Here is a 27979-nt window from a genome sequence, read left to right as displayed (position 1 = left end):
ACAACTTTCGCTTTCGTTATACATTATCAAGCACACAAACAAGCAAATTATTCATTTCTTCTCGGTAAATTTTCAAACTTTTGGTAGAAACGGACGACCAACTTCGAAACTTAACCCTAATAGAGTGTACGATAATTAGAAAAATGAGAGAAAATAAATAAATAAAAAAAATACTTGCCTGCGATGAAAAGGAATGATTGGCGATGCAGGGAATCGTTGAATCTCGACGACACATCTGAAAAGAAATGGACAATATTAATATACAGAAAATAGGAACTAATCTAAACCTAGAAGTGTTATAAAATACATTATACTAAAACTAACTATTGCTAAGTATGTACTATGCTTACGATACTATAGAAATGGATACTTAACCAATAATAACTAAATAAAACTATGAATACTTACCTCAGTTACCTAACATTGTTATTTATGGAAGGATTATCTGTTAGAAAACAATCTGTTAGCAAGCTTTACGATGAAAACTTACTCCGAGTGACGTTATTTCCAATGTTTTGTATTTCATGTGTTTCAAAATTATTTTGTTTTCGACATCCTTCATGTACAATTTTAGTGTCCTAACATAATGTTTTCAAAATGGTATTTAACTGTTTTCTAAGTTATTTCCACAATTGATAGAATGAGCTCATGTTCCTTAGCTGTTGCTAAGTTCGCTTCGGAAACAATCCGTACGGTGATTTTCTATAACGTCTTTGTGTACTCTGTGTCTACACGAATTTGGAAATTGCGTTTTTCTCTCTTCTGCTGCGAGTTGCTGCAATGGCGACTCTAGTAATTTACTGGGCCAAATTTTGTTTAGTTCCCACGTGTTTTTCAGAATTTGGTGAGCTATATATTATTATTAAATTGTTGCGCAATAGAAAGAAATAAAGAAACCCGTAAGCACGGGCTATTGCACAGTTTAGCAGATACAATACCGGGTTTACATAATCTGTTCTCTCCCTCAAATTGTTCAAAACTGCAAATATTCCTTTTTTTCTCTAAACGATAAATTAATATCGCTTGTGCAATATTAAAAAATAATACCTCTTTAAATAGTCATCAATAAAATAATAAGAATAGTCTATTCTCTCTTATGAAGCCGTTAAAATATCAAACAATACTTTCGATAAAGTGGATACTTTCAAATACCTCGGGTCAATATTAACAAACCAAAACCATATTCACGAAGAAATTAAATGTCGACTAAAAGAAAGGAATTCGTGTTATTATTCAGTTCAAAACCTTTTGTCATCGCGACTTCTCTCCAAGAATTTGAAGCTTAAATATATAAAATGATAATCATGCCTATGGTTGCAAAACATGGTCTCTTACTCTGAAGGAAGAACGTAGACTGAAAGTTTTTGAGAATAATATCCTGAAACGAATATTCGGACCCAAGAAAAACGGAAATGGTGAATGGCAGAAACTTCATAATGAGGAACTACATAATATATATCGTTTACCGAATAATGTTAGGGTCATCTAGGAGGCTCAGGTGGGCAGGATATTTAGCCAGGATGGCAGAAAGTAGGAACGCTTTCAAAGTCTTAACTGGAAGACCAATCAGAAAACGACCAATAGGAAGACCTAGACCCAGATGAGAGGACAATATTAAGATAAATCTGGCAGAAATAGGAAAACAAAGTAGAACTGGATCCAATTAGCGAAGGATAGAAGTCAATGCGTAGCTTTTGTGAAGCTTAGGGTTCCATAGACCATAGAGTTAGTTAGTTAGTCCATTATCTTTTACTCAATTTTGGAATTGTTGACCTATAATTCTTATATTTCAGCAAAAATCAAATTCATAACTAGGATTATACTGTAAATTTTCATAGTGTCCCTGCTTTTGATATAATTTTTTCTTGAACGTCCCATTTTCTTCTAGTAGCCGTAAAAATGTATAACAAACTCTAGATATTAGACGAATGTCATGTTGAGGCCTCTGGTCTTCCATAGTGTTTTCTTATCTACTAAGTTTAGGCCAAATCTATGAGTTCCTCTAGATATTTGTAGATGCATTTACTGTATATAAGCGTAGCTAAACCTAGGAATCATACGCAATATATTGTCCGCACATTAATGGAAAGCAAAACTATTTGCGATTCGCACACATAGAGTCCGCCGTACTTCTAGTTTACATATTTTTAAATATGTCATCAAATTCTAGACATATTTTTTAAAACTTTTGAATAAATAATCTCTGAGCATAAGATCACTAGAATTTACGTATGTTGTATCTGAATTAGAAAATTTTACAGCAGTTTGTTGACAATGTACCTAACTCTCATTTGTTAAATAAGTGACTTTTCTGATATGAATAAACTCAACTGCTGCTATGAGTAAAAAAGATGATCGCTGAAGTAGAAGCCGTACGGGAAATAACAGTTCAATTCTGAAAACGAGTTTTTGCGTGGAATAAATTATTTCTAAACGATCATGAATTATAAATATAGATTATCTGAATTTTGATGATAATGCTAATGGATAAATAATTTAAACTTAGTGAGACATTATTATAAGGTTTATTGGTAGTATATAATTTATTTTCATATTGCATAATTCATGTTTCATAGTTGTGTGGTAACAATAAAGGTCATTCAATATCGGCACACACCATGAGCGTTCATAAACTCTATGTGTGGAGGTAAATGCTCCACACTTTCTTGACTTTAGCAATCGTGGAAGTAACGTACGAGATAGGATCAGAAACTAGGGTCCAGGTGAAAAACAAGACTGATATTCCTGAACTTTCGTCTGTTCTGAAGACATGAGAAGTGTGTGGTAATTTTAATACATGAATCTGGCAACTGTGCAGAATTTCAGTCAACCGTCACCTACGGAGCTAGTTGTAAGTGAACACAAATGGCGACTTGTTTCGAAAACTGGTGTTGCGAAGAAATCCAGTCAGTTATTCCATTTTTGTGAGCAAAACATGTAACCGTGGCTGAAATTCACCTGCAGCTGGTACAGGTTTACGGCCTCGTCTCGTAATGTCTCGTCGACATGTCGCAGAATGGTGTCGAAAGTTTGCGGCTGGTAGAGAGAACTTCACGGACGAGGACCACTACGCTGTTGATGCAGTTTCGTTCGTACATCATCGACTACCATCCCTACAGCCTCGCTCCAAGAGACTTTTACCTGTTCCCGCACTTGAAGAAGATCGTCACGTTTTCTTCAGACGAAGAAGTAAAACACTGCCTGACAACGTGGCTGAACACGCAAGGGCAGAATTTTTATCTGTGGGAATCTTCAAACTCATGCGACACGTGCCTCATATGGAGACTATGTCACAAAATAACCTAATGCATGTATAATCTGTTGGCTGTATTGTTTGTATGAAATAATATATACACGTTTCACTGCAGGCTTCGTAACCTTACTTTCTGATCAACCCTCGTAGCTAACATCTTCGGCGTATTTTAGAAGGTCCATCAGGAGAATAACAGAACTGGTAACATTGACAGTTTATTTCTATCCCAAGCTACAAACTTCATGGTATTCTCTTCAAAGTTTTCTCTATCTGTGCATGTCACTCCGTCGTTACAGTCTTTTTGATTACCTTAACGAATTCAAACTTGGCCTCCTTGATATTTCTCTTCAATTTGTGCAATATATTAAAAAATAGAAGGATCAAGATGTGGTGAATAAGGAATTCGTCCAAGACAACTATATTCTCGGCCAGGAACAGCCGAATGGTGAGAGAAATGTTGAGTTGAGTTGATTTTAGTTTAGCGTCCCTTTCAGCAGCGAGGCTATATGAGACATGGACCTACTGATTAACGTGGAATCCGAACCACATGAGCTCCCGTCGGGTCTCCCGCGCCAAAGGCGCGTACGCTAACCACTTAGCCACGAGGGAGCTCGTGAGAGAAATGTAAATTGATGCGTTGTCGTGATGCAAAAGCCACGGTTTGTCGTGTCACAACTCCATATCTCTTCTCGCACACTGAGCGAAGTAAACTACACTGTGTCTCCTTGTAAACATCCTGATTTGATTCAACGTATGGCCATTTGGCAAGAACTTACTGTAAGCGATGTCTCTCACATCAAAGAATGTGAAAAGCATGACTTTGATTATCGACTTTGACTGCCTTGATTTCCTTGACCTTGGTTACAAGAAAGACTTGCAGTGATAGCCCTGGCGCTCGGATTCTGAGTCAAAATGTAAATATCCCTGTTCCGTTACGAGTTATGACTACGAAGCAAGTCTGTTTCCGTTTTTCCTCTGCAATGATGTTCTGATACATGTGGTGCTCCTTCAGATACTTATTTCTTAAAATTAGTCTTACACCGTGTATAATAAAATGGTAAAATTTTTCAAAATCAAATATTTAACAATTGTATATACCATAAAATCATAATAAATTAGAGGTATCATCATTAATATTTAAAAATAACTTCTAGTATTATGTTTGAATGTCTACTTCATGATGTTCCACGACTTGTAATAAACATATTACAAGACTCGTTGCTTTGAGAAACAGGGTTTTGGTCATTGTTCAACTGTCGTGGCAAATTTTTCGTATGCTTAGATCTTCGAACATGATCTGGTAATCATTGTGCTTTTTCATATCAGCTGCCTGACGATCATTCGAACAGTTAGCCGAGGATTACATTGACACTCACTCACCTTGCTTTTTCTACGTTAACATGTTGCAAACTTTACTAGTGCTTACTACATCTCCGGACCAATGTGAGATACAAAATTCATGTAAATGGCATTATGATTCTTACATGTATTGAAAATCATATTTACGATTTACCTAAGCAGTCTTTTCGAAATAAGTCAAACTTTTAATTCTTTATAATTTTAATCTTTTTATTCAAAATATGTCATTTAATGATAATAGTATTAGACACCAAGTACTTAGGTACTAAGGATCAATTAGGTACTAAGGATGTGATTACTCCGTCCGTCTCACTTCTGCTATTACTGTCGTAGAGCGCTCTAAAATTTGGACCTTTATGATACTCTATGGTCCTTAGTTTGAAACACTGATTAACATACGTGATATTGTTAGTTTCTATTTAACATACAAATTTAAAGTACATAATAACCTGTAGTATCACCATTTGAAGACAACATATAACTTGTGTGAGTTCATAGCACTAATGTATCACAGAGTATTTCTAACAATGTGACACTGTAGTAGCTGTATGTTACAAAATTTCAGCGGTTTTCTCCTATTGGTTGAAAAGTTTAAGGGCGTATGAACATAAATTGTCCAACCTGACTATGTACTGCGATATACCCAATCTCTAGACAGGATCTAATTCACAGACATTTTGTGGTGTCCCTCCTATATGGTGATGAAATATATCACTTAAGTCATTTTCTAAAACATTATAAAATTATTGTAGATTCATCTTAGACTGGAAAAATGGTTATCCTTTGTTTTTATTATCGTTTGGCAATGAAACAAACGCCTGAGAGACATATTACTCCATATACAAGTGTGTGGTGTTGGAATCTTTGAGTTTTAAGTCCCACGGTTATGCCGGTTAGGCTAGAGGAGACTGTGATAATGAGAAATGAATGAAATGGTGGAATGAAGAAAGTGGGAGGTAACGGGAAAAGTTTGAGGAAATCCACGGACACGGTATTTGTCCACTTGGTGCGCAAAATTCACTTTTTGCGAGCTACGATCGAACCAAGGACCCCAAGCACCGGAGGTGAACGCTCTACCACTGAGCCACCGCGGCCCTGTATGGTGTTGGAATGTATAACTTGTAGGATATGATGCATTTAAAAAATCCAACACTTCCAGTATACCACTAAAAATGTAATAAAGAAATAACGGCCATTTTTTAAATATTCAATTAGAACTGAACAGAAAATTTGGAATCGACCAGCGACAAGTTTCTAGCGCTTGTGGTTTTCTAGATCTCGTTGTCGAAAGGATTGCAGACAAACACATAAACTTTTCTTGACCACAAACATATACATACTTGGATCGATAGTGTAATCAATCTCACCAGCTGTTGACGTATCATAAGTCTGAAAGATGCCTTTTGTTTGTTACGTTTACCTTCCCATTTCTCATCCCGGGTACACTGTCGTTCCTTCTCAAGAGAACCTTGATGTCAGATAGATCCAACCAAGGGCGTCTGGTTCTACTGTAAAGGCAACGGGAGCTACTCAACCTAGACTACTATTGAAACGGGTAGTCTAACCTTTGTTCATCCTATCATCTCATCTTCACACAGTTAGACACATACTGCTCTGTTTTGTTTTCGGCCTTCCGGCCACAGACCAGGATCATGTCCCTTGATACTTCACGGGACTTAGGGCATCATCAAGGCCTGCCCATGGTTCTAACCGTACCTTCTGCTATTGATTCGGAGCCAAGTGAAAAGGTACCAACAATCCGAGTACGAGTCGTCAATTTGGAAATCCTATACTGACAATCATAAGTCACCGCCACTAAAGAAAATTCATCAAGGCGACTTGTCAGACACAGCAAGTGAATCAGGTCTTGTAATGGACATCCAGAATTTTCCCGAATTAACAGAGACCACTCGCCCACAAATTTATCAGTTTCTGTTCATTAACTTTGATCCAAAGTACTCACAGGCACATCATCTCTACAAGCAACTAGTTAAATACATGCCATGCGTTAATATAATTAAAATCATACCTACTCGAAACGGCACTATCTTACGGACTCCAGATCCAAACTTTCGAACTACCCTGCTCAACAAACATGGATTCGAAATCTTTGGGGAGTTCACTACACTCACTCGGCTGGCAGAAAAACCGCTAAAATAAAGGCCCCCACCACGTAAAGAGCCTTTGCTGTCAGTTGTAATTCGAGGCGTAGATAGTGATATTACTGACCAAGAAGTCACTGATGAACTTACACTAGAAGGCTATACCATATCCAAATGTATTTGTATTCGTAACAATAGTGGGGTAACATATATGGTGAGAGTGCTTACACACTCTCAGGAGACCATCGACGATCTTCTGTCAAATGGAGCATACATAGATCGTAAACGCCATAGAGTCGAGCCTTCCAGATCTCAGTCACCTCTTCTCTTACGCTGTGAAAGATGCCAAAAAGATAATGCTCATTCTACTGATAAATGTCCGAACCAGCCAATCTGTGGGTAATGCTCCAGACCACACAATACACGCCAATGTCAAAACCTTGCAAACCTCCAACTTGTTCAACCTGTCATGAGCATCATACAGCATTCAGTTACAAGTGCAAGCAGCGACCTCCTCCGGAACCAACCAAACCAGAAATGACTGTTCCCTTGCAGCATCACACCAAGCCCATTCCGTCTTCTTCCATACCTACTGACAAAAACCAGGCTGCCACTATTGAACAACTACTTGCTTTCATTACACTCATACTTCAAAATATTCATCCACTTCACTGCCCTCACATCCTACACCAGCTCCAATATTTAACACGTGCAATCTTTCCTATGAACTTCCATGCTACCTACAGCGGACATAAAGTATACTTTCATGTCGTTCGACTTGAAACCGAAGTCTAACTCTATCTTCCTTTTCTTACGTATCATCATGGCATTATCCTTTACATTTGTTAATATCAGTTCTCTCATCCAGCACAAACCACTCTTAACACATCTACTGTAAGAACACCGCACTTCAACTTTCCTTCTCAATGAGACTCACCTTACACCTCGAAACTCCTGCAAAATATCTGGATATTTAGTCATAAGGAAACACAGTACTATGCCAGCTAGACGTGCTAACGGCGAAGTTGCATTAGGTTTTCCACCTTCTATACCATGCCGTCATTACGAACTTCCACAGCAAAACCTTCCAGAATATCTAATAACAACTCTATACTTCAAAAATTTGTATGTCACGCTTGCTACAATTTACATTCGACCTGCTCATATTATAGCGATAGATTTCTTTCAGTATATTTCAAATAACTTCCCATATTATATAATAATGGCCGACATCGATATCCATAGCAGAAACCTCAGCAGCGACAGACTTTTCTCAACTTTCTTACAACTAATACCACTGGTACCCTTCATCAGCTACCTAAGCACACCCGGCCATAATCTCAAACCACCCCTGATGTAATTACTTCTACAAACTTACTATCTTCCTGCACCATAGAAGTGCTGGATCCAATAGGCAATGATCATTTGACAATCAAGCTTACCATCAACTGCTTACACCCTAATACCTCGAACCACGAAAGTTTAACACGCAAATCTCTGAACTATAATAAAGCATACTGGATCGGATATCGAAATTTCTTAACTGCAATACTTTCTAATATTCCCGAACCAACATCAGAAGACAACTTCTATAACTCTCTTAATCTCCTAACCAGTATAATCAATCAGGCCTCCAATATCTTCATTCCTACGTCCAGTTCGAATCCCTATAGTCCGAAATTACCTCCGTACTACCTTCCACTCATACGTAATTCTCGTCAGTTCTATCGAGACTACGAGCGTACGTGAAACTGAGAATCATTAGTTCACCGCCGATACATGCAACGTATCGTCACAAATTACATCAAAACATCTAAACATCGGCAGTAGGTTAAAACTTGCAAAACGCTAGCTGACACTTTTCGTCCGACGCAGTACTGGAAAAGGTTCAATCAACTCAGCAGCAAATGTAGTATCACCCCATATCCTATTCTTCTTCATAATCAACCGCTTCAAACTGATATGTACAAGGTAAATGTTTTCGCTACTTACCTGCAGGGTATATTTGACACCGCCTTTAACACATCCTTATCCTCGACGCCCCGTTGATCGAATTGATTTTCAATCTCCACACCTCCAGCCCGCACTCAGTCATACATTAATTAATAATCAAGAACTAACATAGCCGATTACAGTTGATAACATTCTAAATGTCACCCAACGAAAACGCAACAGTGCACCTGGCATGAGCAACATCTCTTACCGGCATATTAAAGAGGCCCCTTACTGTGTCCTTCATTTTCTGGCTTTCCTCCTCACATTCATACTCCGCACAGGTTTCTTTCCTATCACATGAAAAATGTCCAAAACTTTACTGATTCCGAAACCTAACAAGCCTACTAATCTTGTATCTTCCTACCGCCCCATTCAGTTAACCAGTACCCTCATCAAAATCTTCGAACGAATTCTAGTTACTCGCCTCCACGCTTACTGCACAGATCATCGCCTATTACTTCTTTACCAAGCTGGATTTCGCACTCAATTTAGTATACATGATCAGCTACTTCGCTTTGTCAACCATATTTACAACCAATTTCATTGCACGAACCCTTCTTGTCTGGTTCTCTTTGACTTAGAGAATGCCTTTGATACTGTTTGGCACCACGGCCTGGTCTACAAACTTACCTAATATAATCTGCTTGTTACCTACAGACGATTTATATTCAAGTTTATCACTGGACGCATAGCCTACATCTCCATTAACAACGCATTATCTCATCCAGTCTTTCTACATTCAGGCGTTCCACAGGGATCTGCTTTGAATCCACTCCTTTACCTTCTCTATGTGGAAGATATTCCGCTTCTTCCAGTAACTATCAGCACTTTCCAATACAGGACGACATTGCATTTCTGGCACTTGGCAAAACCATACAGCACATCAACAAACATCTTCAGGAAGCTTTCGATCTATTCACCTCCTGGTGTTCCAAATGGCGACTTAAGATCATCGCCCACAAAACTCAAGCAATTGTTTCTGTGCCTCCTGGCAAACGCACTAGGGTCCACCGTAACCCATCGCTGCTGAATTTTCACGTTCAAGGAACACGAATTCACACTTTCAACACAGCTAAATATCTAGGAGTTCTCTTGGACAAACAGGTCACCTGGAGACCTCACTTAAAATCTATTTTGTTCAAAGCTTATAATGTAATTAACTTACTCCGCAGCTTGACTGGAAACAATTGGGGTCTCAAAGTCTCTACAGTTCTCACTACGTATAAGGTCTTTCTCCGATCAGTTCTGACTTACTGCTTCACAGCCTGGATACCTGCAGCACCGTTGTTTGATATATATATATATATATATATATATATATATATATATAAATCTTATGATGTCATGCCTTCAGAATCGCTTATCGGATATCCTTGCCTAGCCCCACTGCCGATCTCTATAGTCGCATTACATTTTCCACACTTCTTTCCCACATAGAACATCTTCGCTTGAAATATTTCACTGATCGACTGACAATGAACCACCCTCTACTTATGGACACAGTACATACTGCAACCGACTTCGTCACCCTCCCACCATTACGCCCCACCCCTCTCTCTCTACTTTTTACTCTCTATCGCTACACTGTGCCTCCGAATCATCCCGACATTCCTCTGCTCGATGCATTTCATCTCGATATTCATTCACATTTCATCTTTCCATCACATCATACCCAGTAATCCTACTGTACTAACAGGGCACCAATTGTCTTACATCAATGCCCCGTGTTGCCCAGGAGCGAGAAGATAACCTCACTTGTTCTTCTAACCTCACCTATGTGTTGTGATGTGTATTGCACGTACTCATTACTTTCATACCTCATAATCGTTCCATGTCTACCTTATGCTTATGTTTATGATCACAAGATCTTAAAATCCAATGAAAATTAATGTTAATAAATAAATAGACAAATATCACTTATAACAACAAAAGTATTCCATATTCCATTTTACTGATTACCTCTTCCCGAGTCGAGGGCGTAACCCTTGGCTGGGGCTAGCTTCGGGCTAGCAAAAGAAAACCATATAAACCTAGCATTTTAATATATAGATTAGATGAAGAATGTTAAGGAGCAATTAACAAAATAAAAGTACAGTTAATATTTGATCATTTCTGGCGTATAAAGAATTTCACATAATGTACTGTGATCAATCTTTGACGTAAGAAAATTTACACTCTATACATAACAGGGTGCTTACAGTAGTTTCCAACTTAAGTAAGTAATGCATTTAGTAATCTTTTTTCGAAATTCATATTTTTGGTAAGTTGAATTTGAAAGTTGTTGAGATATACCGGTAACTTCTTAAGAAACTGCTATATGTTAATAATAGTAATAATATAAATAAAACATCGTAGGATCTAGTAGCTGCGATTTATTCTATTTCCAGCCTTAGAAGACAGTAGATGTAAATAAACTAGAGGTCTGCATGGACGTGGATTTTAGCCTGGGTCCGGCCCGGCCCGTGAATTTATAATATGAGGCCCGACCGGAGTCTGAAATATGTTTTAACATTTAAGCCCGAGCCGGCTCGAGCTTTTGTGAAATTCAAATGAGCCCGAAATAAGCCCGAATTACAGGAAATTAACAATTAACGCAAAATCGCATTTTTATTTTCAGCAATTAGAAGTTTAATTTTGCAATTGTGCTTTAAAAGTTCTCCAAAAAGAACGGTCCGATAAGTACGGTATCGTTGTACAGTACCTATATTTACAAAGTTAGGCCCGAAAAATATGGTTGTATTTTTTAAAATTTATTGCTCGAGCCCGGTCCGAGCCCGAAATAATATATGCTTTGTAGGCCCGAGTCCGGGCCACGGTCCGGGTCAGGCTTAAGCTCACGGGCTCGGCCCGACCCGTTGCAGACCTCGGAAACAAATCCACCTGACTACCAGTGGGTTGATGACCAGTGATTGGTTGTTGATCTCACTGCACTAGTATCCTACCGCAATCTAATCCTACTAAAATAATAATTTCAAATAAATATATATATATATATCTGAATTTATCCCGCATTTTGTGATAATAAACGCAATATATACGATATAATATTTAACAGATGTCGCCTTATTTCAATCTCACCCGTATTTGGACATATAGTATTTACTGCGCATGCGTATGCATTGGCCCTCCTACACCACCCATTAAAAATTATTGTAGAATGTAGAGTTTCATGGCGACGATGTGTGACAATAATCCAACTTCGTCCCGTGTTATAGAAAACACGAAAGAGGACAATAGGAACAGAGTTAATCTCGTTTATATAAGGATTTAAGAAACTTTCCCACATAGCAGTAGTCTGTGTCAGTGCGTTAATTATTTACAAACCAACTGTAGCCTTGCACTTTGGAAATTATGCGACGACAGTAAGTAAGCAGACGATCTTGCTGTTCACGTCTCTCGCTGCCGAAGCACGTGTGAGCCGCGGAGTAATACATTTCGCTTTGTTTACGTCTACTTTGTTCTAAGCACTGGCGGATCTAGGCCGGGGCTGGGGGGTCTATTCCTACCCAGTTTTTTGGGTGACAAAAATAATTTAAGCTATTATGTATATATTTTTGAAAGTTTATAGTAAACTCATCATATACCTATCATAGTCTGTGGTCTGACTGCCCCCACCCCCAGTTACCTTCAAGATCCGCCTCTTGTTCTAAGGCTGGAAAAACTTTAGAGATTTTTTTTTACATAATTACGAAATTTTGTAAAACGTATTCCGTAATTTGTGGGGTCTATTTTGGGGGGTAATTTGTGGGGTAATTTGTGGGGTCTCTAGATCTATTTTTTAATAATAATTATATTTTTTCAGTCTTTTAACATAATTTATTTTCATAAATAGTGGATAAGTACAAAACAACTACAACGTATTAATGATAAATATAACTATAATTTATATCTTACAGCGAATATTGTTTTATGATCTTACAAACCAAGACCAATAGGAGTTAACTTTATTCTTTCGATTCGTTCTATTCGTTCAATTGTTCTTCCTCTGCTAATTGCCCCTAACAAACTAGCCAAATTACTTAGTCCACCAGATGATTCTGCTCCGAAATCACTACTGATTAACGGTGCTGCTTCTGGGATACTTTCTACGTTCACAGAATTAGTTTCAGCGATGGAGTTGGTTGCTGAAGTAACTATTTGGGGAACAACACTAGGTGCTGATGTGAGTTCGACATCAAGAGTTGAAGAACTTGTTTCGGCATTGTTAGAATTTGCGTCTTGTTCATTTGTTCCGTTGATAAGTTCTGTAGAAACATTACCAGCAGGAGAAACAGATGCTTCTGGTATATTTTGTGGTTCAATGGATAAAGTTTGGTTGTTGTGATTCGTGGTATTTTCACTAACACTCCCGTCCATAGTGTTTGGTCTGAGATCTTCAATGTCAGGGATTATGTCCTGGTTGGATGCGGGTGTAGAAGAATCTTCTTCAGTTGGGAATCCCAAAAAAGGTGATTGACCAATACGAACTATTTCGGAAGTAGTTCCTAAGAATGGTGATTGTCCAATACGACCTCCAGAAGAAGTAGAGTCCAATGTTTCAGTGGAAGAAACAGGATCAACTGTCTCTCCAGAAACATCATCTTCTTCACCCACACTAGAACCTTCTTTACCACCACCAGCATTTAGTGACAATTCTTCAGTGTTGAAAGCGGGATTTGAAGGAATTCTTCTGGCAATAACTATGAATGGTAACCGTGCAACTTGAAGCTGAATGAATTTTTGGCCCTCTGGTGTTACATCCTCAGTGAGTAGCATTTTCTCATGGTCTGATTGTCCATCATCCTCGAAGGTTGTTTGAGATCGTTTGCTGCTCCCACTGTGATTACGCGATTCTCTGCGAAAATTTGTTAAAATATCTACTATTTCTTCCTTGGACTTTGCAGAATAGTTCGATATTGCATTCCCAAGTGCAATTGCATTCACTAGGAAAACGATCATTGTCTGGAAATAAAAGAAGATAAGAAACTTGTCTTAGAAGTTAGTATAATAAAGATGTTCTAATTTCTATATATATATATATATATTGTAATTAAATTGGAATTTCTGTGCCAGAAACCTTTCTATTTTAAGTGCACCCTCGGAAAATATGTGAAACATTGTTTGGCATCACCCTCGCTACCCACTTACGAAGGAAACCTTCCCTTTGCTTTAGGACAAGAATTGAATGACCTCGACTGTGTTGCTAATTTGTCATTCAGTTGTTTCGTTTTAACGAGTAATGATCATAGGCTACTTAGAATGACCTCGACTGTGTTGCTAATTTGTCATTCAGTTGTTTCGTTTTAACGAGTAATGATCATAGGCTACTTAGAATGACCTCGACTGTGTTGCTAATTTGTCATTCAGTTGTTTCGTTTTAACGAGTAATGATCATAGGCTACTTAGAATGACCTCGACTGTGTTGCTAATTTGTCATTCAGTTGTTTCGTTTTAACGAGTAATGATCATAGGCTACTTAGAATGACCTCGACTGTGTTGCTAATTTGTCATTCAGTTGTTTCGTTTTAACGAGTAATGATCATAGGCTACTTAGAATGGCTAAAAAGACAGTACACAGCGAAATCCGTGCAATAATTCATTGTGGCAACGTTTACTTACTATACTTATTTAACATTTCAATATTATTTGTGCAAGTTTCTTTAATATCAAAAAGAATGATGATTATGGTTATCTATAGTTTCTTTAATAACTTCAACACCATAGTATGTTTGTTTAAAGTTTATTAGTGTTATTTTGTTATTTTTTATTATATGCTAGCACTACACTTAAATACAATGATTTTCTGTTATAAAAACTTAGTATTCATTTGTTGTGGCAATTCATTGTATCAAATGAGCCATTTATTCACATAATTGTTCAATATTATTAATGTTCAATATTAATAATCACAGTGTTGTATTGAGAATGTTTGAACACAATTTTGTTTATAAACTGTAATATTTGTAGTTTTTCATTGGAAAAGGGGTTTAAAAAATTGAACTTTTTGTTAGTACTTTATGCAGACTCGCTTTTTTTTTTAAAGATTTAAAATTACATACAACTACTTTTCCCTTTTTGTATAATTACATTTATTTTAACTTGCAGTGTTTCATTACACAAAGAACTTGTTTCATATTAAAGAATTATTGATCCGTATCATTATTTGTCGGATTTCTATAACCTAATAACATTGGAAGTATGTGTCTATTTATGCACTAAAATGGCAAACATGACAAAATAGTCTCCAATAAGTAAATAAATATACAAAAAATAATATAAATTCCAAACAATAATAATTTATTAAGAATTTTACGACTTTACAAAGTTATTTGGTCCTGAATAAATACCTCTAAGATTTGAAGCATTGATCACATGTTACTGCTCCAATAAAGAGAAAAATTGAGTGGTCCTGTCTTCGTTGCCAATACTGGTAAATATATTTCTAAGTAAAAAGTTAAAATCGTGTAAAATATGATGGGAAACCTTATTTTCGTGTTTACAAGGGTCATAGATGTCTCTGTATTTAACTGGACACATTAAAAGATGCCAGGAAATAATATGACATGTCATAGAAATATCAGTCTTACTTATTATCATTAACCTTTTATAATCTCGTTATTCATTAACTTTAGATTGATCTGTTCTCTCTGTGTGACCCGTCATTTTATAATAGAACAACGATATTCTCTGTTTGAAACAATGTTCCGTAGTAACTTGCGAGAAACTTTTATAGAAGTGTTGAATAATTCTGTGACTGAAATCTTTATTATTTACTCTACTGGTAGGCCCTATATGTATATTCCTTGAAATGAACTGTAATTTTAGTAATTTCATTTTGCTGATTTCGTCGTCAAATTTATTTAGTGCTAAATGTTCTTTACATCTTAAGAAAAGCAAATTTTGTGATAATCAAATTTACTTATAATCAAATTTAATTTAACTCTTTTTCTCCTGTACTTTTATGGCTTTGAAAATTCTAGCTTCCTGTCAGTTTAATGCATTGTTAAAACATGTACTGTATATATGAAGAAGCACAAAAGAAGGTAGATATGAGAAATACATGACAAATACGTTTTTGAAACCTTCAATTTAAAGATGAATATAAGACTTATTGATAGAAACGAAATGAAATCTTTGAGTTTTACGTCCCACGATTATGCCGATTAGACTAAAGGAGATGGTGATGATGAAATAATGAATGAAATGGTGGAATGAAGAAAGTGGGAGGAAACGGGAGAACCCCAAGGAAACCCACGCACACGGTGTTTGTCCACCACAAAGTTCACTTGGCGGGAGCTGGGATTGAATCCGGGACCCCAAGCACCAGAGGTGAATGCTCTACCACTAAGCCACCGCGGACTTATTGATAGAATTGCTTGAATATTGCTACAAAGAAATACTCTTTTACTTTTATCAAAGTTCTCGAATATTATTAGCGTCTAAGAGAAAGATAAAATATACTGAAAGATCATAAATATACCAGTCTCTCAATTGTAGTTAATAAACAGGAAGTCTAGGATTTGGAATCTACTGCAACTTCCGGTTTTCAATAGTATTTGAGAAAATATCACGCTCTATAAACCAAAGTACTTCAACGTGATGCATACATGACAGGACACTCCTACTTGCTGTTTCAACCAATTAATTTACTTAAATCCTCTCTATACTCACATTTCAAATACTTAGTCATTTTTAATTGATCTTTCATTTAATCAACAATATTAAGGGGGTAGATTCCAAAAGAGCCTAAGTCAATTTTTGTCAATTTTGAAATATTGGCTCTATTAAGTTCTATTTCAGCATCTCCGTATATTGAACAGGGTTTCGTGCCAAAACTCCATAAGTCAAATTAATTGTAGGCAAAAGAAAAAAGAAAAGTTGTTTTCCAAAATGTCCTTAGTCAGCGGTATTCTCTGAAATTATTTTCTGACTCATGAATAAAAACACTTATAAAACTCTCGCTACAGATGATTATTTCACAGTTATTTTACGAAAAGTAGGCAATTACAAGTTCGTTCTATGTAGATTACTTTTCTTTTACAGAAACAGAATGATGGAAACACACACAAAATATTCGTCTCCTGAAAAACTTACCTTTTTGACTTAGGTTCTATCGAATTGAGCACTTCGATTGATATTTTTTTTTAAATTTTTGCTAGAACAAATTGGATTACGTTTGTATATGTATAATTTAAAAAGAATGAACGATTAATTAGCATATTCTATCTATTCTTTCCAATTTTTACAACATTCGTAAATATAAAGTGGAAAAAGGTGCTAAACTTGCTTATGATTGTTATCATTGGGGAAAAGTGCCTCAAAGTTACATGAAATAAATGCTTTTTTGTGTCATGAGAAATATGCAAAAAATACCAATATGGAGAAAGTACAAAATCATTTATAGGCAATTCGCTTTTGTGTGGCTCAATTTCATACAGTCTTGTATGCAGAGAGCAACATTATAGATGACTAAATAAATAAATAAAAACGTAGAATGTTCAAACTTGTATTGAATGCCTTTTGGGCATGTAATTAATGTTTATAAATTTGTCATGTATTTTCTCTTCTAATTAATTGCTCTCATTGTCTTATGAGAATACCTAAATGTTGATTCCAAAAATCGTAAACTATTATATCTAAAAATGATCAACTTCACAGTCAAAGATCAGAACCAATCATTAGGTTATTTGTTCTTCATCATTTGATCTTATTCATCATATCGTTTGAGACATTTATATGGGGCCCTCAGCAGTATCGTGCCGTGGGGAGGAGGAGCGGTGCGAAGGCTACGTGCGCCGAGGTAAGGGGGCGCAATATTTGGGAGAAAAAAGGAAAAAGAAAGGAAAAATTACTGGGAATATATGTATGGGGGTGCCGTCGTATACTCTCGTCTCGGGCGCTGATTTTTCATGGCACGGCACTGGCCCTCAGTGCACAAAGACTTGAAAGCCATTTTTTTTTTTTTTTGGCTCATTTGGAAGACATATCATATTTAAGATCTCTGCTTTAAGCTCTTTTCAATGCTTAAAAAATTCACACGCAGAGATTGTAAATCGCTCTAATAATGTTAAAAAAACACCCGGTCACTTTTCCATATATTTAAATGAAGCATACAAACTTTGTCTCTTTCTCACAACTTTGATAAATGGATTTTAATCCCTTGTACTCTCAATGGCCTATATACTACTACAATAATAAATAAATAAATAAAAAGATTTTAATACAAAATATACAGTAAAGCATTTCGCAGAGCAAAAGACAACTCACAACAAATTTCAGCTCACAAAACATTCACAATTTAATTGCTTGATGTCAAATAAATAATGCTTTGTTCTAGGTGCCAGCCCGTATAAATTTCCCACACAAACGAAAACCGACCACCATCCGCGGAAGGTTTCTGACAAGAGACGCACAAGTACCAACCATCTTGAGCTACGCAACCACGGGCTTCATCCAGTAACATTAAAAATGGTTTTCCGAATTTTATTCGGACTTAGTATTGGTGTTACTTAAAAATGTATACGAAGTGGAAATTCATTTTGGAAAAGCAAAGGACATTCAAAGCTCTTCCCTAAGACCATTCCTACGTTTTTGAATTTTTAATGAATAACTTAAAAACAATAAAAGACATAAAAAATGTAGAATGTGATTTAGATACTACCTACAAAATGAGTATTAAATAAACTAATTACTGTTTCTAAACCTTTTCTTATGGACCAGAAACTTGGGTTCACAGTTTATGACGTCATAACAATTGGAAACCCAAATTTATAAACTATCCTTGATATTGTTTTGTTATAATATGTTTTGTAGATACCGTTCCAGTAAGCGAGTACGTCTACAGTAACTTTGTTTGTCATTGATTTCCTTTGATAGACTTAACTTCCCTTGATAGATTCTCATTGAGTATGACTTGACCAAGAGTAAAATTTAAGTCATGCTTGGCAGAAAAACCAACTTAAAGAAAATGATAAAGGAAATATTTTAGTTTAACTTCCCACAATTATGCACTTTAGGCTAAGTGCCACAATAATTGAAGCAATTGAATGATGATACAAGCATTGGTGCAATGAGAAAGTGGGAGGAAACGGGAATACCCAGAGAAAACCCATAGACACAATGTAGTCCACCACAAACTTACTTGGTCGGGGATCGAACCAGGGACCTAACGTATCAAAGGTAAGCACTGTACCACTGAGCCACCGTGCACTCTGCCAACTTAAAGAATTTTAAAGCTCGCCTTATATTACATATTATTAACAAGTCAGAAGCAAGTTTGCAATCGAGGAAGTAGCAAGATTGCTTGCTATCGCGTTGTTAGATCTGAAGCCGTATTATATATATATATATATATATACACGTAGGTCTATATCCAAGCTAAAGAAAGCCTACAAACTTGACCTTAGCCAGACCAACAATATAGGGGGGCCCGGCTGAAGTTAGGGGGGGCCCGATCCAACCATATTATAGTTCATCACCATATAGTTAATTTGCAAGCCTACCGTGACAATTTTAGGGGTCCAGCCAAAATTTAGGGGGGGCCCGGTCCCCCCTAGACCCCCCTGGATACGGGCCTAGATTTGAATAAGGCTACTAAAAGTCTGAAATACTATTTTTGTGGTCTGAATCACTTTCTACATTTTTGACATCCTTTATTTCTTTAAGTTATTTACCAAATTAAAAAAAAAAAAGGATGATCTTAGCGAAGAACAGCTAGATTTGAAGACAATAGCAGTAACATCAGCTAATTCAAATTTCAGTTCTTATCTAAGAAACCAGAACCCCCCTTCCCCCTATATAAATCAATTAGCTAAAAAAAAATCCGTAGGTTTTCAACACAGTTAAACGATAGAGTTAAGTTTGAATTAAACACTGCACTCTAGATCCAACCATAGCGTAACTAAAAAGTAAAATATGACAAATATTTTCAAACTTGTAAAAATAACTTGTATCATGACACAAATGGGATTAAAATGAAACTGAGATGACATTGAGTACGTATCCGCCACCAACAAATAAGCGAATACTTACTGAAAATATGTTGACGTACAATAACGTCCTTCGCACTTCACCAACTTGCAGTTTCATCCTTGTACTTTGTGTTCTAAATTGAGTTCATGAGACGAGGTTGGCTGATGATATGGAATGCTTTCGCTTTTAATAAAATTCTTTTATATATACGCAAGTGAACGGCGTGGTGATAACTAGATTCATAAAGCTTAAGCAGGAAACATAAACACTATTTCAATGCTTATATACAATGCTAATCAACATATTATATAATTTTTTAATATTTATGTTATAAGTTTTATGAAGTGGGTCAGTTATTTCGTTTTGTGGTTAATAGATAACAGGTGGTAGCATACGACTTTCATTTATCATTTTTTTTTTGTTCTCTGTCACGGAATGAAATTCCTCTGCCAAAATTATATTTTTATGTTTTGTATCTGCTTCAAACCCAATAAATAAATAAATAAATAAATAAAATTTTAAAAAATAAAATAAAATTTTAGATAGGCATCTATTGATTTTATTGTTCAAAGTTTGAATTTTTGTAGTAAATAAAGTACTATAATTTGAATATTTAGTAAAAATTCGTTAATTATATACATACGGAGCCTTTGACTAACTGGAGGCTCCGCTCCTAGGCCCCCAAGTTTGCTCGGTCTACGGCCTTGCATTTCTTATCTATCGCCCTTTGCATCAACAGTGAATTTCGTGAACTTGCTCTTCATATTTCCTGAATCTGCCCATCCGGGGACTTCGCCCCCATACACTGTCTTTGCTCGCCCTACAACTTAGAACCTCATGTACCCACAATTCTATCATTTCTTTTCCTGTGTCACCTATCTAAAAGATAAGACTTTGTATCCAAAGAAAACGCTCATTTAAATAACATGAGCATTTTTTCATCCCCCTTTAGACACCTGAAAAATTAAAAATATTCACTTTTGGCAATTTTTCTATCGGTTAGTCCCGGAAGGCTACAATCATGCCAAATTTCATCATTCTAATCATGCCGGGAGTGCCTAAACATTTTGGGGTGTTGGAAGCACCCCATGTAAATAACATGGCAAACATTGTTCAGGCCCCCATAAAACCAATCTACAGTTGGAAATTTTTATTTCTGATGATTCACTTAGGTAGTGCTAACGAAAACGTACAAGCATACCAAATTTCAAGTTTTAATAGAAAATTCTAAGTACTTAAAACATGAGATTATAGGTCCAAAAAGAGGCCCATTTAAATAACATGGGAAAATTCTTCATCCCCTCTTTAGACCCCCTAAAAATTAAAAATAATCACTTTTGGCAATTTTCCTGTCAGTTAGTTCCGGAAGGCAACAATCAGGCCAAATTTAATCATTGTAGCCCTATAGGAAGTGCTCAATTATTTATGTCAGCTCATGTAGTTTTATATATAGTTAGGATATCTATATATCAACTGGTAACTTATATTCGTAATGGGGGCGCGGTGGCTCAGTGGTAGAGGGTACACCTACGATGCTTCGGATCCCTTGTTCGATCACAGCTCGCCCCGTGTGGACTTTGTGGTGCTCGTGGGTTTTCTCGGGGTTCTCCCGTTTCCTCTTTTCTTCATTCCACCATTTCATTCATTTCTAATAATCGCCGTCCCCTTTAGCCTAACCGGCAAAATCGTGGGACGTAAAACTAAAAATTTCTTTTCTTTTCTTTTTTTTTTTTATATTCGTGAACACTTCATTAGATTGGTGTTGGTTAAGACTTCCACACTGTTACTAATGTATGGTCTATGTCAGGATTTCTCAACCCAGGGGTCGCAAAGGTAAGAAGAAATTGAAATATTATTTTGAATTTTGTTTTGACAAGCAGATTTGTATTTTTATACACACTGTTAAGAAAAAAATAGGTCTACTAAACATTTTCAACAGGTATAGAGTTGTTTAAAAGTAACTGTAAATGAAAGAGGTACGATAGGAAACTAATGGGAACTGTACATTGAAATACCAGAAAAATACAAATGCAACGAAACCTGCATATTGAAATACAATTAAAATTGAAAGCTAAGGAGATACAGCTCACAGATGACGAGAAGATCCCTAGTAGAAGTAGTGTGACGTAGGTATGGGCTCGTCCACTTTTCGCACGGGGGTTTCAAATGACACCACGGAATAGCACACAGATAACTACCCGGAGTAGTAGACGACATCTAAGTATAGACCACACCTCAAAAACCGAAAATGGACTTGACCATGTCGTTGACCTTTCCCCGCTACCTCTGTTTTAGGGATCTTCTCGTCATTTGTGAGCTGTACCTGTGTTGTGTTTGTTGCAAATAGCTGCGTTAAGTTTGTTGAAAAATCAACAATGGACAAATTATCCTGTCGGCAACAAAAGGGATCCTGCTTTTGCTTAGTATCCTTTGTTGTTCTTTGCAGAATTGTACACGTAGGGTCTATATGTGTTACCGAATAGTCTTTTTTCAAGCAAGCTGGCCTCAATGAAGGTAGGTGTTTGGTGTGAAATTTTATTTGTTTCCTAGCTTTTAAATATAAACAAGTTGCTTTTAAACAGTTTTTGGTGAAATTGAACACATACACAACAATGTATCAAATTCACAACAATATGAGGTAATTCAAAGTGGCGGCCTGTCGAAAATTAAAATATTCAATAACTATTTTAACAACTGTCCAAGCTTTTTAAAACCAAAATTAGAAATCACTTTTTTTTTTTTTTATCATATGATCCAAATATAAGGAAGTTATGAAGTTTTAAAATTTTCATACGGCCTGCATTTTGAAACTCTATGAAGGATCGAATTCGATATTTGTAGTATGAATGAACTGCCGAATTTTGTTTTAATAAATTTACTTGTAGGGAAGTTACTGTATTCACTATATACAAGAAATGGATTCTACTATTATAAAAATAGATGGATATCATGAGATCTCCGCTATAAGTATATTAAAAATCCCACACAAGCTTATTATAAATCAGAAATTATAATGGGGTTGCTTGGAAGAGGATGTGATAAACTGGGGGTCGTGATAGGAATTAGGTTTTGAACCACTAGTCTATGGAACTCGAAAATTCAATGCCTTCCCGTTTGAATTTTGTATTAATATTTCTGCGAGGCCCGTCTTAATATTTGAACCTAGGTCTTTCTAATTGACTTTATCCGATTGGGTTTCCAATTTTCTACCATAACTGGCTACAACGACGGGCTCATCTGAGCCTTCTCGATCTAATCACCCTAACAATGTTACGCATAAATTATGCAGTTCCTTGTTAAGTATTTTCTACCCTTCCTCCGTTCACTACCCTCTTGAGTCCGAATTTTCGCATCAAGATTTTATTTCAAATAGACCTACTTTTAGTTTGCGTTCTTCCCTCAAAGTAAACATATAGGAAGAAAGTTAAGATTTTCGTTTCATATGTTTCAAGCTTGAAATTCTTCGGTAGAATTTATGGAGAAAAAAGTATGCATAAGTACCGGAACTCTTAAAGAACAGCTACGTTTGTCAGTCCATATATATATATATATATATATATATATATATATATATATATATATATATATATATATATATATATATATATACATTGTATATATATATATATATATATATATATATATATATATATATATATATATATATATCATTTACAATATAAGTGCAGTATATATGTCCAGCGCGTAACTTAGATTTTTTCTGGGGGTGGGGCAAGCATTAATACGTGTATTTGGCCCCCTAGAAAAAGTTGTTTTTCTAATTCTTGGGCCCTTTCTTTCCATCTTTCTCTTATTCTTTATGGGCCCCCGGAGCCTGTATGCCCTCCCGCACGACAAGGTTTGTGAGTTCTTTAGTGATGCCCCTGAGCCAGTTTCATACATGACAAATTAATTAAAGGGACAATATTGAGAAAGTTCAAAGCCATACGAATAAATATTATCTCTAGAGCCCCTAATAGTAGACATTTTTTTTTAGTGAAATGGGCCCACGAATCATTTTTGTTTTATTTACCTTTTGTGTGCTATTTTTGTAATGTAGTGAACCAATTTGATACTTCATTTGTAATTTCATGTCCGTATCGTATATGGAGTCAGAAAATTTCGCTTTAAAGTGGTTCCCCTCGAAAGGCGGGGAGTTTCCCTGGAGGGGGCAGTTGCCCCTCCTGCCCACCACAAGTTACGGTCCTGTATGTGGCATATTGCACCTAGTGCAGAATCATGTTAGAGCAGATCCAGGGGAGTGATCGCCCCATAATAGGATATTATTTTATTTTCAAAATAAAACCTATCCTAAGAATTTTCACCTTTGTATTATAAATGTAAAGTAAAACCTATTGACTTCCAATCACCTGATCAGGTAACGTCGAAAATGGATTTGTGAAGTAGAAGCAGGCTCGTATCCAAGGTGAGTGTAGGGGGGCCAGCCCCCCTCAAATTTTCACGGTATGCTTGCAAGTGAACTATAATATGGTGATGAACTATAATATGTTTGGATCGGGCCCCCTAACTTCTACCGGTCTCCCCTACATTTTTGGGCTGGCTACCGGCGAGAGAAGAAGAGAAAGGCTCTTTTTTTTTTTTTTTTTTTTTTTTAAGGTCTGCCTTATGTATCCCCTTACATTGTTTGTTTAATATATGGCCAAATATGTGTTGGGGATGTGAACTGTGACACCTTTTACGTGCTGTGAGCCTTAGCATGTTGTACGTGAAACTGAATAAAATTTTATTCTGAAATGGCTTGATATTAGATCGAAGTAAGTTTGTTTTATGTTCGCTTCAGTTACAGTGTCAAATGGCTTTCTTGCAAGTGAGTAAATTCTGCATTTCCTTACAGGTATTTTCAAAATCACATTCATCTTTACTAAAGTAGATGTGAATAACACTGATAATAACAGAATTGTATCCTCGTAAATTGTTCCAAGAAGAATAAGTAGAATAGCACTTAAAATTTATGATGAAACTTGAAGAAATCGTTATTCTTCTTACAGGGATCTGTTAGAATTACTAAAGAAATAATATCTAGTAAAAGTCCCTCCTCATCAGAATTTCCGTCTCGAAAGATTAGGCTGAACGGGAATTCCCGTTCTGCCTAAAGATAAGATCTTTGAAAATATTTTCTACAAAGTGCCCTAGGGATGCGCACGAGACGAGTCGAGACAGGATTTTCCTGACAAAATTCGAGTCGAGACAAGGCTATCTCAATAGAAAAATATACACTTTTCGAGTCGAGACATCACTTTTATAGCACATTTTCGAGACGAGACAGCCACAAATCTTGTCTCGTGTGCATCCCTAAAAGTGCTGGAGGGCCTGTAGGCAGAACGGGAATTAGGCAGAACGCGAAGACACCATATTAACTTTGGACTTTAAACTAAAATTTTAAGTTTAAGAGTTAGTTATTATTTTGGGCTATATCTCATTAACTGTACCATGTACTGTTACCTTGATAGTGTTCTGATGAAGACTGTAATGAGGGCATAGTAGATACTAATTTCATGGTATTAACTGATGTGGTTATAGCACAGGTTCAAGTTTTAAGTTTATAAGAAATCTCTATTCGGTCAAAAAATACGCATGAGGATTAACATTCATGTCATTTTGTTAAACTCAATGAGTTGTATCCACTGGTATGTCTATCGTCGTTGGACATTTTGGGGGCACATTGGCTCAGTGGTAAAGCGCTTACCTCTGGTGCGTGGGGTCCCTGGTTTGGTCCCCGACAAAGTAAGTTTGTGGTGGACAACATCGTTCCGGTAAGTTTCCTCGGGGGTAGTAACATTTCCTCCCACATTCTCATTCGATCAATTCTTCCATTATCATTGACGTACCTTAATCATCGTCTCTCTTATCTTAAAGGACATAATTGCTGGACGCTAAAGTGAACATTTTGATTTGATGAATCAAGGTTCTATTTCACGTTGACAAGACCAATAGACCCTGATACAGGCTCCATGAAACTATAGACTCTTTCTGTCAGTTAACTTAGAAGTTCTGTTTGTAGGTGTAAGCAGTGGTGGATCCAAGGGGAGGCTATAGCCCCTATTGTCCCCCCTTGACGCTCAGTTTTACACTGGATAAAATGGCCTTAAATCCTGCTTTACACTGGATAAAACGACAAAATATGGTTTAGCTCCTCCCTAGATCATATCCTGGATCCGTCACTGGCTGTAGGTAAACTTATAATATTCTGTAAGTCATATTTCATTTGAAATAACTACAAAGGGTAATTTACTATTGAGTTGCGTTTTTTCGGACATTGTTTTTTCAAAAACTGTTCGGTTGATTTTGCTCATATATTTCTTAAACAATCGTACACTATGGCATAAATAATTTCTTATTAATAATGCGTTTCGGCTAGGAATGATGAATGATTCCACTATTGGATGTTGGTTTGTCAATTTTTTTTTTTCAGTGACACAGCATTACAAAATGAGCTTCTGGATACAGATAATCAAGGAAGCTCCTAAGGATCTACATGGAAGCGAACCCACTGAAAAGTGTTCGTGCTATTGCAGAAGAGTTGGACATACATTGCGCAACCGCTTCGTGCAATCGGTAAGGTAAAAAGTTAGATTCATGGGGCCTTATGCAGAGTCGTTTTGAAGTCTGATTAATGACCTACTACGGGTTTGACTAACGGATGGTTATCAAAAGTGTATTCAGAGTCTCTGATTAGGACGTAGTAGTTGACACATGTGACTAATCACATGTGACTAATTAATCTAGAGCAGAGGGTACCCTTTTAGCCACGGTTTAGCCTGTGCAACTCATTTCAGATTTCGGATTTCATGTATTTTCATGTTTACAGACTACGCATGCGCACATCTTCTTTTCCGTAGTAGCCACATTTATTTTTCTCACCCGATGCATTGAGGTTATATTAGTTAATCATACCCAACTCAACTTTTTAGTTGTATTCAAAGTAGACTCTGAATACCAAAAAGTACACATTCCTATGTATGGAGCTAGAATGCCACTAACTAGTCCGTGTCTAACCCTTCATTAACGAATTGTCTCTGAATACCGCCCATGTTGTTTATAATGGCCAACAAGAATCACCGTTTGGAGCTGTGCAGTTGTCTGAATGTAAGCAATATCTTTGAAAATTCTTGCATCGAGTTGTCACTTCAGATGTGAAAAAGCGTATTTGCTATGAAAATCGTATACGGTCAGAACAATAATCGGATCTTCAATGCCCAGAACAAATTTCCTAACCCAACTGTTTATCTACGGAAGGTGTTGTCACTGCTATGAAAGGTGTGATCGATGTATGTTAGGTGGGGTGAAACTATATGTGTGGATCGATACAGTACTTAACTTCATAAAACATCGCTAACTTGTCAATATTCAGCAATGGTCAACATAATAGTGCCCTGGTGTTAATTTATAGTATGAAACCCTTCCTCACCCACCTTATTTCCAATATATGTATCTCAAACATATTATCATCTCTTCAGGCATCTCGATTACTTCATGGAGGAGGGGCGGGGGAAGGACTTGCCCTGAAGATCAGGAGATGCAACGTGTAGGAATTTCTTCGCATCGCATACTCCAGACTTCTTTAGCCACGGAATCCAATCGTTGAATGAGTGATGGGAAAGTGTGTTGTTACAGACAGCAACTAATTTAACTAACCAGATATTGTAGTTTTAATTTTTTTCCTTTGAAAATGACGAACCTGGAAGAACATTCATTCCGACTAACCTTCTTTTTATGGGACAACTCTCTACAATATGAAATAAATTATTTCTCATGAAAAAGTCTATAACTTGTAGTTTGCTCTTAAGGTGTTTTCTTCCGACAAAGTTTACCAAAAAAGCCTATTCATACTTCGTAATAAAAAATATTTCGTACGTAATAACTGCAGCATAATTGTTTCCGGCCGCAGTGGTTCAGTAGTAGAACTCACTTCTGGTATGTGGGTTCCTGATTCAATCCCAGCTGTCATCAATTGTGTTTTCCGGTGAACGAACACCGTTCGCTTGTGTTGTCTCGAGGATTTTCCTGTTTTCCTTCACCTTCTTCACTTCACCATTATGATCCAGCTTGTTATGGCTGTCTTGTAAAGCTTTGTGTTTTTTATCGTGGGACGTTAAACTAAAAACAGTGATATGATCCAATTTAAGAAGTGAGAAAGAGAAAGTTTAGTGCACTGGTGTCATACCTTTGACTTCCTGGGGAATTAGGGAATATACCCACTTTGCATGAGAAAATAATTGTTACCTTTCCAAAGTATGCTTTAAATAAGTACGGTAACAAAAGTCTTGTAGGACTAGGAAGAGTTTGTTCGTCCGTATGT

The sequence above is a fragment of the Thermobia domestica genome, chromosome 5 (assembly GCF_964235325.1).
Source record: "Thermobia domestica chromosome 5, izTheDome1.hap1.1, whole genome shotgun sequence".
Taxonomy (NCBI): domain Eukaryota; kingdom Metazoa; phylum Arthropoda; class Insecta; order Zygentoma; family Lepismatidae; genus Thermobia; species Thermobia domestica.
Note: the sequence above shows the minus strand (reverse complement) of the source record.